Genomic DNA, 13,574 nt, shown 5'->3' with positions numbered 1-13,574 from the left:
AGAGAGGCTAGGAAATACAGTCTGTATTCAAGATGACCAAGGCCTGGCCAACCGTGAAGGGTTCCGTGACTATGCAAAAAGGGAAGAGCAGCAGACCAGCTGCCCCGGGTGGCGGAGCTGCTGTGACCCTGGTTTAGGCTGGGAGGCATCTACGCTTCCTGATCGAGTAAAGGAAGACCATGAACACACTCACCTTCCTCCCCCATCACCCCCTCTCCGCACTGTTCTCTGTGGTGTGCCAGGTGCTGCAGGGGACACGAGAGACGAGGAGCAGAATGCAAAGGCTGGTGGTTTTCTTAGGGAGCCTAAAAGGGCACAAAATAAACAATTGCAGGATAGAAACTAGCAAGAAATAAGCCCCTCCCTCATGGAATATAATCAGCGTAAAATAGAGGGTTCCAGGGAGAGGCACTCAGAGCCGACTTCCAAGGGGAGGAAGTTGGTGGGGACCCCATGATGAGGGATGTTCAAGGAGGAGCTGGGTCCCAAGATAAACAAAGAGAATCCTCCCTCTCTCTCTACTGTTTATTATTATTATTATTATTATTATTACCCACCATTATGACATCAGATAGCAGGGCAAAGAGAGCAAGAGGCCCAGCGTAGCAAAAGAAGTCGTAAGTCAGAGTAAGGACTAACTTTGAGACCAGCTGTTCTTAACCTGTGGAAAGAATCTCTTCAGAGTCTTTGCTGAATCAGGAACATTTTCAGAGACCCCCACGGTGGGCAGAATCCCGTGATCCTGCAAGGGGCCTTTCTGAACCACGTGGACTCTTCCCCTCCAGACACTCTGGCCCCTGCCAAGCCTCCCCAGCCCTGCCATGGTCCCTCCTGTGGCCCCTCCCACCCTGCTCCCTCTGGGGAGGATCCTTGGCCTTTAACCTCTCTTTTGCCTTCCTGCCCCTCAGCCCCATCCTCGAGTCTGGGGAACTGGTGTCATTGCTGTGGTTCCTGTGGCGTTTGTGTATTTGCTTTTATGCTGTCCCTCTAGTCTAAGCCCCCCCAAGCTTGTCATAGCTCCAGCTCCCTGAGCCTGGGCCAGCCCAGAGACCAGGTCTATCTGGGAGGAGTGTCAGGGCCTCCTCCTTCCTGTCCCTTCCTGCTGGGGGATTAACATTCGCCCAAGTTAGTTTTGAAGATTTTGCTGGGCTGGGGAGGCCAAGCCAAGAACCAGCCACTGGTGATCTGATGGTAGCCCAGGGGTTAATTATGGGGGCTTGGGCCATACCTCTCTGGGGGAGGACAGGGCTCCCACATTCCCAAATGTCTGCCCCAGTAGGCCGCCAAAGCTCTGCCGGTCCTGCTGGAGGGCTGGCTGGGTGGGGAGAGAACACACGACTGGAAAAGCAGAGTCCAGCTCTGGCGAGGACCTCTGGGGCAGGATGGGGATGGTGGAAAGGAGCTTGCCCAGGGGCCAGCAGGTGCTTGAATGGAGAAGTCACGAGGGGGATGTCCCAGGCTGCGCCTGTACTTCCTTCCCTCCAACAACCAGCAAGAGCAGCCTGGGGCCTCCATCCAGACGAGCTGCCAGCAAGGGAGGAAGCCACCAGCAGGGGGCAGCAATGTGCAGGAATGAGACCACCTTGCCGGCATTTAGGTCTTTTGGGGGCCAGCTGTCCCCCAAGCTCCAGCTACATCCCTGCCCTTCCCACGGTTAGTTCTTCAACTCATCCAACTAACTGAATAAATCCCTTTGGGCTTAAGTGCATCTGTCATTTACAACCCAGAGAATTCTGACTGGAATCCACTCACCTGCGCAACACACTCCCCTGGGTGTCCCCAAGTCGTGTGCATGGCTGCACTGTCTCTTCTAGGGAGGTGCAGTGGAATGCCAATGAGCCAGTGGGAGGCTGCGTGGGGATAACCTTAAATCCTCCCTAACTCACAGAATAGTCGCAGTCTCTGGTTCTTTGCTAATAGCTACCAGAACCGCAATAGCTGGCAGTGACTTTGTGTGTGTTACAGACTCTGAAACCAAGGGACAGCATGAGCCCAAGTCACGGGGCTGGTAGAAAGAGAATTCGGCACACATCTGCCTCGCTCCAGAGTCTGAGCTGTTTGCACGTGCTATCTGCAGCACGCCACCTAACCGAAGTGTGTCTGCACTTTGTAATTAAAATTCTGCTCCCCACTTACCTGGATATCTAATTTGGGCACCAATATACTTTATTTCAAGAAGTAAACTGGCTGTCCAACCATGGCCTTGGGTTGGAGAAAGGCACTTGAATTCCTCCTCCTAGCCTTCTAGCCCACCATGACAATTAAGAGAGAAATTAGTGCAGATGGCCAGCCTGGGCCCAGCTCCTGGGGGCCAGGGCCCTCAAACCATCACCCTCCTGGTCAAAGCAGAGTAAAGACAAAAGACTAGGTGGGTGTTGTCAGGGAGGAAGAAGAGGCAGCGAACATGGCCCTGGAGCCTTGGGCCTAACACATCAGAGAAGGCAAGGGAGCCCGGGGAACCAGCTGACCCTCCAAGCTTGGGCTTCATGTGATAATGGTTCCTTAATGGGAACAAAAGTAATCACTTGTTAGATTACTAAGAAGGTAGCCAGGCGTTGTGGCGGGCGCCTGTAGTCCCAGCTGCTCGGGAGGCTGAGGCAAGAGAATGGCGTAAGCCCAAGAGTTAGAGGTTGCTGTGAGCCGTGTGACGCCACAGCACTCTACCCGAGGGCGGTACAGTGAGACTCTGTCTCTACAAAAAAATAATAAAGAAGAAGATTACTAAGAAGGGTAATTGCATGACCCAGCTGGTCCTCGGGCCCTTTACCTGTGGCATCTTAACTGCGCATGTGTGCATCTCGGGAATGAATACTGAGAGAAGTGCAGCCACAAGCTCAAAAGAAATGGACTTGCTATTCTAATCCCTCATTTGAGGTGTTTCGTCTTGTCCTTATGAAAGGGAGCTGGGACCATTGGATGTCCTTGGTTTCTTGGTGGTTGCTGGCGTGGAATGTGAACTCTGTTTCCAAGGGGCACTTGGCTGATCTGTCAGGGGCAGAGATCCAATTTTATTCACTGTCTCAGAAGCCGAGGAGGAGCCAAGAAACGTCTGTATTTCAAGTACTGCTCTTCCCAAGCAAAGAGGGTGGTGTAGAGGGGGAACACATTCCCCCAGGAGGGGAGGGGCTCCTAGTCAGGGTCAACCATCTGGGGTGAAGGGAACCAGGGAATGGCTTAGATGGACAGAACCTAGCCCAGGAAGAGCAGGATCATGCTGGTGGGAGTATGAGAACCACGCGTGTGGAGGTGGAGGAATAGGGAGACACCAAGGGAGTGAAAATGACCCAGAGACTATTAAAATGCCAAAGTCAACTTTAAGTTATCAAATTACTGTAGGGCTGTGATGTGCCATCCCTCTGCCATACCCTCAAAACACAATAGAAGTCGATGTCACAGAATGGTCTCTGAGAGTGGTACTTTGTGGGGGATTCCAGGTGCAAGGGCAACAGATATTCTACATTGAGGTCAAGGTCAGGTGGGACTACAGGAAATTACAGGAGATAGCAAGTGGAGACCAGGAACGGTGGGGACCTGGCAATGCCTTAAGCAGGTGGGATGGAAATTCAAGCAGATCTTATCTTGATCTGAAAGGACAGATTGAGCCCAGTTGATATCTGGTGGTCAGTGACCTGAGCATCTCTTAGGAGGACAGATGCTCAAATTGTTTGCCCAGAAACAAGATAAGGTGAGCTGGGATGAGCCAGGTTGGCTGAGTCAGTTAGGACCAGAAAAGATGGATTATGCATGGGATGGGCTAAGCCACCAGGACTCAGCCCCCTGGATGCCCTTGGAACTGGACATCCAAGTGTGGAGAGATGGCACTCTGGATTAGAGGTACTCCCTGTGGCTTTGGAGAAGAAGAAAGTTTTCTAGGCGATGGGAGCCAAAAATCCATGACCTTAACCTAAAATACGTGTGTAAGTCTACATACAGACGCCTCTGATTTCCAACAGATTGTGATGCAAGAATCCACTGGCAAGTTCAGAGCTTAAATAACATCTTCCAATAAAAGTGGTCCCATATGAGATTCTTAGGTTCCCTGTTCAGCCCACAAAACTGGGACTAATCTTCAATGTGTCTGGACCAACCTTGGGACTAATATTACTCTAGATCTCAGCTACCTTAAAATATTTTTTCATAAAGGAAAACATAGGGCTAGTTGTAATTTTAAAACAAACAAAAAAAAACAAACAAGGAAAGTTGCCTCTCCAAGGCCACCACCAGGGTGACATCTCCAGGCCCTCACTGCAAGCTCTTGTGGGAGGGATAGATGTGGGACACAGGAGAAGGGCACTCTCACATAGGGGAGAATTTCTGGAGGTGAAGACTCAGACGGGGACAGGGGAAGGGCAAGTTAAATACAAGAACTAGTTATGAGCCAGTGACCTGAACATATAGCCTCACTTACCCAGTCGTGGATCCAGAGAACTGCAAAGATGAAAAGGTGGCCTCTAGTCCTCACTATCTGGATTCTCCTTCACACATTCTTGCCAACTGTAACTAAACTTCTGCTTGACTATCCCCAGGGACAGGACACTCACTACCACCCAAGGGAGTAACTTTCTGTTCTGGAGAGCTCTGTGTTGTTGAAAGGTGACAGAGGGTGTACCACATTTCTGGTCTCATTCTGTGCTTGGAGGTGGAATTCTCCAGTCTCTGAGGATGGGGTAGGGTCAGCGGGAGGTATGTGAATGTCTAGGGTGGAGAAACCAAGGGGGACTCTTGTATACTTAGATGTCGAGGTCCCTCTCTACACCCTAACACATGCCAATGTCCTGTGGCCACTGCTGATTGAGCAATTGCTATAGGCCAAAGGCTTTGCTTACGTTATCACATAGCAGCCTTATACAAATCCTATGAAATAGGTACAAATGTCCTCATTTTACAGCAAACAGAGGCTGGCAGGGGTTAGTAATTTACCCAAAGTGTACCCAGGTAGCAAGTGGTAGAGCTTTCAGAGTCCAAAGTCAAGCTCTTGAACCATTATACACAGTGCTGCCTACCAGCCCAGAAGAGCAGACAGCCTGCATCCTCCGTTCGTCCCAACCAGCCTGTCCTCTGCGCCTTGCAAGAAACCGAAGTGTTCTGCATTCACTGCTCACAAGGGCACCAGGAGGAGACAGGGCCATCCCTGGGCTTCTCTCTCTTTGTATTTCAGGAGATGCTGTGAGCTGTTCAGAGGGAGGGAGAGCCTGGTTTCTGGATGGCACAGACATCTTGAGGAAGGAGTGAGCGGCTGCCTCTGAAGGTGAGGGGCGGGGAGGCAGACTGGAACAGCCGAGTCTGCTCCAAGCACCTTCTCCCCGGAGGAGGAAGATTCGCAGCACTAAGTTATTGATTTTTTTTTAATAATAAAAAAATGCAAGTAAACCAACACCCTCACAGGCATGCTGTGTTCTGTTCTCAGAGATGACAAGATTTGAAGTGTGCTCTCTCTCTGCCTTCATCCCTCTTTCTACACGTCTCCCTCCCACTTCTCTTTCTCTCTCTCCTCTCTCAGTCTCCTCTCTCTCTCTGTCTCCCTCCCTCCCTCTCCCTCTTTCTTGCTCCCTCTTTCCTGGCCTCCTCCTCTCCCGCTGGCCTCCCCTCCTCTCTCCGAAGCTTGTTTGTGAATCTCAGCCTAGCAAGACTGTCTTCAGGAGCGGCTAGACTTGGTGTCAGTGGCAACATCAAAGAAATGTACTCTTTTCATGTGCTTGTCTGCTTGCATCTAAACCCAGAATAATCGTTTCCCCCTATACGTTTAGCTCTCTCTTTTTTCCTCTCTGTATAAAGTGGAGCAGCAAACAGTTGCTTGTACTGGATCAGACTGCGCCCCATGACAACTCGGCATACTGTCTGCTCATCTTAGAAGAAACCTTTCTTTGCTTTCATGTGAACTTGCTGCTGGGTGATTTGCTTATGCCATGTGGCTTATCATGGCAGGGAGGAATCGTAACAAAGCTTATTAGTGGGGTTGGAGGAGGAAGATGAGGTTGTGCGTGCTCTCTCTTGCTTCCATAAATATTCCCTGAGCACCTCCTATGTGTTTGGGACTCTGAATGCATGAAATTAGATCCTAGTGATATGCATGTCTCTCTGTATTATTATATGGATAATAGAGATTGTATAGAGCACCATGATAACTTTGCAGCTCCCCCATCAAGAGGGGAAGTCATTGATTTAACCACTGGGCTGGCCTTGTCTCGCTTTGAATAATGGAATGCAAAACAGGTGCCACGTGATTTCCAAGCACACATTTCAAGAGGCCCTGCGCCTTCCACTTGCTGCTCCTGGAACCCTGAGCCACCATGTGAAGGAGTCCAGACCAGCCTGCTGGAGAGGAGAGACCCATGTTACCCCCAGAACTCCAGTGAGCAGCCAGCTGACTTCCAGAGGCAGCACCACCTAGCTAATGGGCAGCTGAATACAGACACTTAAGCCCAGCCAAGATCAGCCGGACTCAGACCAGAAGAACCACTGAGATGAGCCCAGTCCAAAATGCCAACACACAAAATTGCGGGCTAAAGAAATCTTTAATTTTTAATCTTTAATAATGTTTTAGCCCGTTTTTAAAAATTAATGAATAATGCATATTTTATAAAACTATTTTGAAAATACATAATAACTACTGTTAACATTCTATATTCTTTGTTTTATGTGTATGTGAATATCTACTATGCATAGATTCTGATAGGAAAAGACAAATGAATTGCTTTTTCCCATTTATTCTGAGATATCGGAGAAACCAAAGAGTTTTTCCTGGTCTCTACTCACCACAAGTCTTCTGACACCAGATGTGTGGGGGCTGTTCCCCCACATACCAAGTAATTCTGCAGCAGACACTAGCTGAGAATCTTGAAATTCAATTCAGTTCTGACATGATCTACCTGGAGATTGTGTCAGATCCCACACGTTGAGGGCTCAGTCTCACAGAACTGTCCCTTGCTTCAAATGCCAATCACCAGCGGTAACTGTCACCTACACTTCTGACCAACCTGCTATAAATTGGGGTTCCCATGACCCCTGCTCAGGTTTGATTAATTTGCTAGAGCAGCTCACAGAATTCGGGAAACCACTTTACTTACATTTACCCATTTATTTTTAAAGGACATTACAACGGACACAGATGGACAACAAGATGGAAGAGACACACACAGGGGAGGTGTGGGGAGGAAGAGGTGCCCTCTCTGGGTGCACCACCTTCCAGAAGCCTCCTTGTGTTCACCCTACCCAGAAACTCTCCAGACACTGTCCTTCTGGGTTTTTATGGAAGCTTCATTACACAGGCATGATTGGTTAGACCACTGGTCATTGCTGATCAACTTGATCTTCCATTCCCTCCCCTCTCAGGAGGTTGGGGGCTAGGACTGGAAGTCCTCACCCTTTAATCCTGCCTTGGTTTTCCCTCTGGTGATCAGCCCTCATCTGATGCTGCCCAGAGAACATGAGCCACCAATCACCTCCTTACCATGCAAAAGGGCTGTACCACTCTGGGCTGAGGGCTTTAGGAGTCTTATGTCAGGGAACAGGGTAAAGACCAAATCTATTTCATAGTATCATATAGATGTTCATGTAGCCAAAAGATAGATTAACAAGAGAAAAACAGGCGTTTATTAATGTTTATTTCATATATATATATACACACACATTGTGCTGCATGTAATGAGCTCCACGTATAACGCACACCCATATTTTGGCTCAGACTTTCAGGGAAAAAAGCCTTGTTTTTAAATGTTTTAATTCAAATTTTTGTTTATACATGTATTTGGGTGCTTGCTTTTTGTATTATAAAGGAAGCTTGGCAGTTATTTTTGGACGTAGAGTTATACTTTTAACACATAAGCATACATAAAAGAATTAAAACCATTTATATGAATACAGACTCAGTACCACCCGTCTATAATGAACTTCCTTATTTTTCCCTCAAAACTTTGGGCAAAAATAGTGTGTCTTACACACAACAAAATACGGTACATTGGAGACAGCCGGAGAAGACGCAGAGCTCAAAGAGGAGGCTGGGCAATGGCACCTTCAACCAGGAACTGTGACTTCTAAGAGCAGCGATAAGACAAAGGAGGACTTTGAGGCTCTCTGGGCAACACCTTGACGGGACAGGGGTCCAAATGAATGGCAGATAAAAGCCATTGAATAAAGCTTGTTAAGATAAATGTCCCTGCTACCATCTCCAGGCCAGTGAGAGTCCAAAGCGTCTTCAGGGAGTAACCTGTGTTCTTCCTGGCAGAGGGCGGCAGGCTGCTGCTGTCTCTGTAACGCTACGGCCTGCTCTTACTCAAACAGAGGGAGAGCAGAGAGTTCTTCTAGATCTGTTCCTTCTTAGCTGCCTTCAGCTCAATAACCTTTCATGTTTGGGGGAGGCATATTCTAGACTGCCACGCTCCTAGCATCACACGCTATATGCCAAATGGTATTCTGTCTTTCTAATGTCATGAATTGTGAACATTGTTCGTTACACTAAAGTACTATTTTGTAGCATTATTTTTTACTAGCCATACGCACGCTATTACCCTGTTGTCATTGATTGAAGCAATTCTCTATGGATGGACATCAACACGGTTTTTATATTTTGCTGTCTTAACTTAGAAAAATACCTTGAGTTCCCCTTTATTTCCTTAGGACAAATTATTTGTATATGGAAATGGTGGATTAAAGAAAACTCCATTTTCGGTGGCGCCCATAGCTCAGTGGGTAGGGCGCTGGCTATATACACGGAGGTTGGTGGGTTTGAACCCAGCCCAGGCCAGCTAAAATCAACATTGGCAATGGCGGGTGCCCGTGGTCCCAGCTACTTGGGAGGCTGAGGGAAGAGAATCGCTGAAGCCCAAGAGTTTGAGGTTGTTGTGAGCTGTGACACCACGGGACTCTACTCAGGGTATAGATGGTGAGACTGTTTCAAAAAACAAACAAAAAAAAAACCCTCCATTTTTAAGGCTTTGGATCATATTTTCACATTGCTGTACAAGAGCAGTTCTCAAATCTTTTGGTCTCAGGGGCCCTTTTACATGATTAAAAATTATTGAGGATCCCAAGGAAATCTTGTTTATACTGGTTATTTCTATTACCACATTACACTGTTTTATAAATTAAAGCATAGAGATTTTAAAACCTTAACACGCTTAAAAATAATGGCAAACTTAAATGCTATCATGTTACGACAAATAATTAATTTGCAAATAAAAAAGTTTAGTGAGAAGAATGGCAACGTTTTACGTTTTTTAAATCTCATTTATAGAATGGAAAGTTTTCTGAAGGAGACAGATGAATGGCCAACAAACACATGAAAAAATGCTCTTCATCTTTATTCATCAGAGAAATGCAAATCAAAACCACTCTAAGATATCACCTAACCCCAGCAAGATTAGCCCACATCACAAAGTCTCAAAACACCAGATGCTGGAGTGGATGTGGAGAGAAGGGAACACTTCTACACGGCTGGTGGGATTCCAAACTAACATAGCCTTTTTAGAGATAAATATGGGGAATCCTCAAAGATCTAAAAGTAGACCTTCCATTTGATCCTGCCATCAATCTCCTTACCAGGTATCTACCCAGAAGAACAAGCATCATTTTACCACAAAGACATTCACTCCAGAATTTTTATTACAGCTCAATTCATAATTGCCAAGTTCTGTGCCCAATCTAAGTGCCCATCAACCCATGAATGGATCAACAAACTGTGGTATATGTAGACCATGGAGTACTATTCAGCCATCAAAAAAGATGGAGACTTTACATCTTTTACATTTACCTGGATGGAGTTGAAACACATTCTTTTTAGTACAGTATCTCAAGAATGGAAAAATAAATATCCAGTGTACGCCATACTAATATGAAGCCAATATATAAAGAATTACATGCTCATATGAACAATGAAACACAAACATAGTCTAGTACAGGGGTAGAGGGAGGCGGTAGCGGGGAGGATGATTGGCAGAAGGAGGGAGGGCCTCAGGCAGGAGCTCGCCTAATGGGCACATTGTCAGGGTGTGTAACACACTCCCTGGGGGAAGGCCTCTTTCACAAGAGCTCTAGAACTTTACCCTGGAAGTGAGAACTATGTAACCTGAAAATTTGTACCCTCATATTAACTTGAAATAAAAAAATAAATCTCGTTTATATACTTCTAGGTTGACTAAAAATGTTGGAATCTCATATCTGCTTCTTCATCAATACACTGTCATGCTACAGACTGCAGAGCCTGTAGAAACTTCATTGTACACTAGTGAAAGAATGAGAGCAGAGAAAAGGGGCAAATAACATCTTGTGATTATTATGAAAATAGTTTAATCACCTTTAAATCCTCAAAAGCCTTCAAGGAGCCCTAGGTATCTAGGGAACATTATCTTAAAAAAAAGAGAAAGAAAGAAAAGAAAAGAAAAACAACAACAACAAAAACCCTTTGCTGATTTGTTAAGAAAAAGGTGGTATCTCTTTGTTTCTGAGTTTAAAAAAAAATACCTTTTTGAGGTGTAAATGACTGTTAAGTTCACCCAATTGAAGTGTCTAAATCATTGTTACTTCAAGCTACTAAGTTTAGGGGTTGTTTGTTACACAGCCAAAGCTAACTGATATATATCATATATTAATACTGGTAATGAAAGAGAAGCAGTGAATAAATAGCATGAAATAAATAGCTTCTGAACAGTGAAGACAGTTAAATCAATATGTGGCATTATCATTTTTATTGTTACTATTTATAAAAGTCAAATATTTATTGAGTTCCTGCTACAAACATTTATTATCCTCTACCTCATTCAGATTGCTCTATAACCACCCTGTGAAGGAGGTTTTACTAGCTCAGGTTCTGTCCCCACCGATTTTAAGAAATTATCATTGTCCACCACAGCAGTGCTATGGAAAACCCAAATGAGTAGATGACATCACCCCAGCTCTCAAAGAGTGGGTAAGATGTATAAATGTGTCTTGAACTCCTGACCTCAAGTGATCCACCCACCTCAGCCTCCCAGAGTGCTAGGATTACAGGCTTGAGCCACCACACCTGGCCATGAGATGTACAAATGTGAAACATTGACAGAACGCCATCCATTCTTTCTCATTTTATAGAATTCCCTTGAGTATCCAAATTATACCAGGCTCTGTGCTAGAATCTGGGGGAGACAAGAGACCAATGCTCCCACCTTTGGGCTCTGAGGTTGGTCTTGAAATACAACACAGATCATTTCATAAATGCTGAATCCCACGTCGCAACACAGGGAGATTCCAGGATGAGTGAGGTCAGCGGTGACTGTAGACAATTCCACATAGGATGTAGGAGCAGTGCAGCCGGGCTTTAGGGAGAGGCTATATTTTTAGGGATCAGTGGGAAGCAAAGATAATGAGTGTGGGCGCTGGGGAAAAACCCGGGGACTGAGGCTGGTGTTAGGGCAGAGGGGGTCAGACTTCCAGGGAAGGTGGGGCCCACTGGTAAGCAAGGATCGCAGCATTTCAGTGGACTGGCCCTGAGATCTGCTGCTCTGGCTCTGTCCTGAATGGCAGACATCATTAATCAACCACCTCCTGCCAACCCTGGGTCTTTTTCAATCCAGGGCTCCAGGCAGCCACCACAAAGCAATCAGAGTTTGCATACATGATGAACCCTATTTGCCATTGCTGGAATAGTCATTCTCTCTCCTGAGGACGAGAGACAAAAATACTCAGCTGGCTCCAGAGAAGGTGAATGATGGAGTGAAAAAGAGAGCTAACTCTGGAGCCAAGCTTCCCGACTTTGGATCCTTGTTTCTCCACGTACCAACTATAGGACCTCATGCAAGATATTTGATCTCTCTGTAGCTCAGTTTCCATATCTGAAAAGTAGGCTTGTATGAGATAATATAGTCAAAACACTGAAACAGTGCACTTGACAGTGCACTTTCTATGACAGTGCACTTTCAGGCGGTGTTCAAACTACTCTGCCTTCCCCATTGCAGCAGTAACCTTCCCCCAGGTGAATCAAGATGAGAAATAGACTTTGCATAGGTGGGAAAGGCGTGTGACTGCAACAGCCTCAGAGTCCTCATGTCCCAGTGGCCTCTGGGGAGGAAGGTCATTACGAAGCATGATAACCTCTGGAAGAGCATCCCTGGAGACACGTCCAGCAAAGAGTGGAGGTGTCCAAGCTCTACCTTTGGGGAGGGTGGCTCCTTTCCTCTGTGATTTTCAGAAATGCTGGTGATCACTCCAGAGACCATTTTAGCTGCTTGCTTATCTTGATGGCCTAACATCAGGAGGACAACACGGGCAAGGAAACACAAGGGGACAGAAAACCAATCTCAAGACTAAATACTCTGTGACTCCAGATTTCCTAACACAGAGCCAGAGAGGATCAAGAGGGAGGAGCGTGAATTCCCCATTGTACACAGAACTCCTTCCCATCAATAAGAAAACAGTCTCCGAGTCGCTGAGGCGGTAGAAAAGTAGGTAAAGGCTATGACCAGTGAGTTCACAGGACAAAAGAACACTAATCGCTTTGAAATAAATGAAAACATGTTCAACCTCTCTCATAATATGAGAAAAACTACTGTGAAACACCATATTTTACCTAAAAGATGGGCAAAGAAATTAAAGTTTGGTGATACCCCATGTCGGAGCATGGGAGAGGAAACAGGTTTTCTCAGACATCAAACCTGGCGACGTTAAAAGGCAGAACCTCGGTCACATCAACTTAACAGCATCTATCAAAATGACAAATGCCTTTGCCCTTTGCCAGCAATACCCGAATTGTACGTGTGTGAAGTAACATATATGTGAGGTTATTCTTATGGTATTACTTGTGTTAAGTAAAAAGTGGAGGCAATCGATCAACAAGGACTTGTTAAAATAATTATAATCCATGTACATCATGGGAAAATGTGCAGCCACAAAAAAAAAAATAAGATCTTACATATAGAAATAGAACCATCCTGTATATTGATACATTATTCTAAGAGCAAGTTGTACCACAGTAATTTCTCACCGGTGTGCTGTGGCACCTTGGTGTGCCGTGAGAGGATCTTAGCTGTGCCTGGAAAATTTTTAAAAGATCATTAATTCAATTATTTTCAAAAGAAGTTCAAAGTGTAGTAGGCATAGTCTTTTTTTTTTTTTTTTTAAGCGCAGACTAGAGCTTGTTTAAGCATCGTCTTTTTTTTGATCAACCTAAGTATGCTGTGGAAGTTTTTGCACATACAAATTCATGCACACATAGTATATTAACACACTCTTCCGCCCTTAGCTTTTTTCACTTACTAAATCCTAGGAATCCTTCCATTCACACACACACACACACACACACAGAGCTTCCTGGTGATTTTCAAATGTGCATATAATTCCATGCTCTGGAAAACTGTAGGTTCAAGAATGCTGTGAGATAAAAAAAGGTTGAAAAACACTGGTATAGAATATCATATATAGTATGCTGAGGTTTTTTGGTTAAAAAAAAAGAAGAGAAAAAACATATTTGGTTGTTTTTAGAGACTCACTCTGAAAAGATACGTCTGTGTCACTCTGGCGGGTCCAGGGAGGACAGTCGGGTGGCTTGGGCCAGCAAGAGAGAGAGAACTTTGCATCTATCCATGTCTGTACCTTCTCAAGTTTCT

Source organism: Nycticebus coucang, chromosome 18 (genome assembly GCF_027406575.1).
Source record: "Nycticebus coucang isolate mNycCou1 chromosome 18, mNycCou1.pri, whole genome shotgun sequence".
NCBI lineage: Eukaryota > Metazoa > Chordata > Mammalia > Primates > Lorisidae > Nycticebus > Nycticebus coucang.
The sequence above is the reverse complement of the archived record's forward strand: the minus strand, read 5'-3'. Positions refer to the sequence as shown.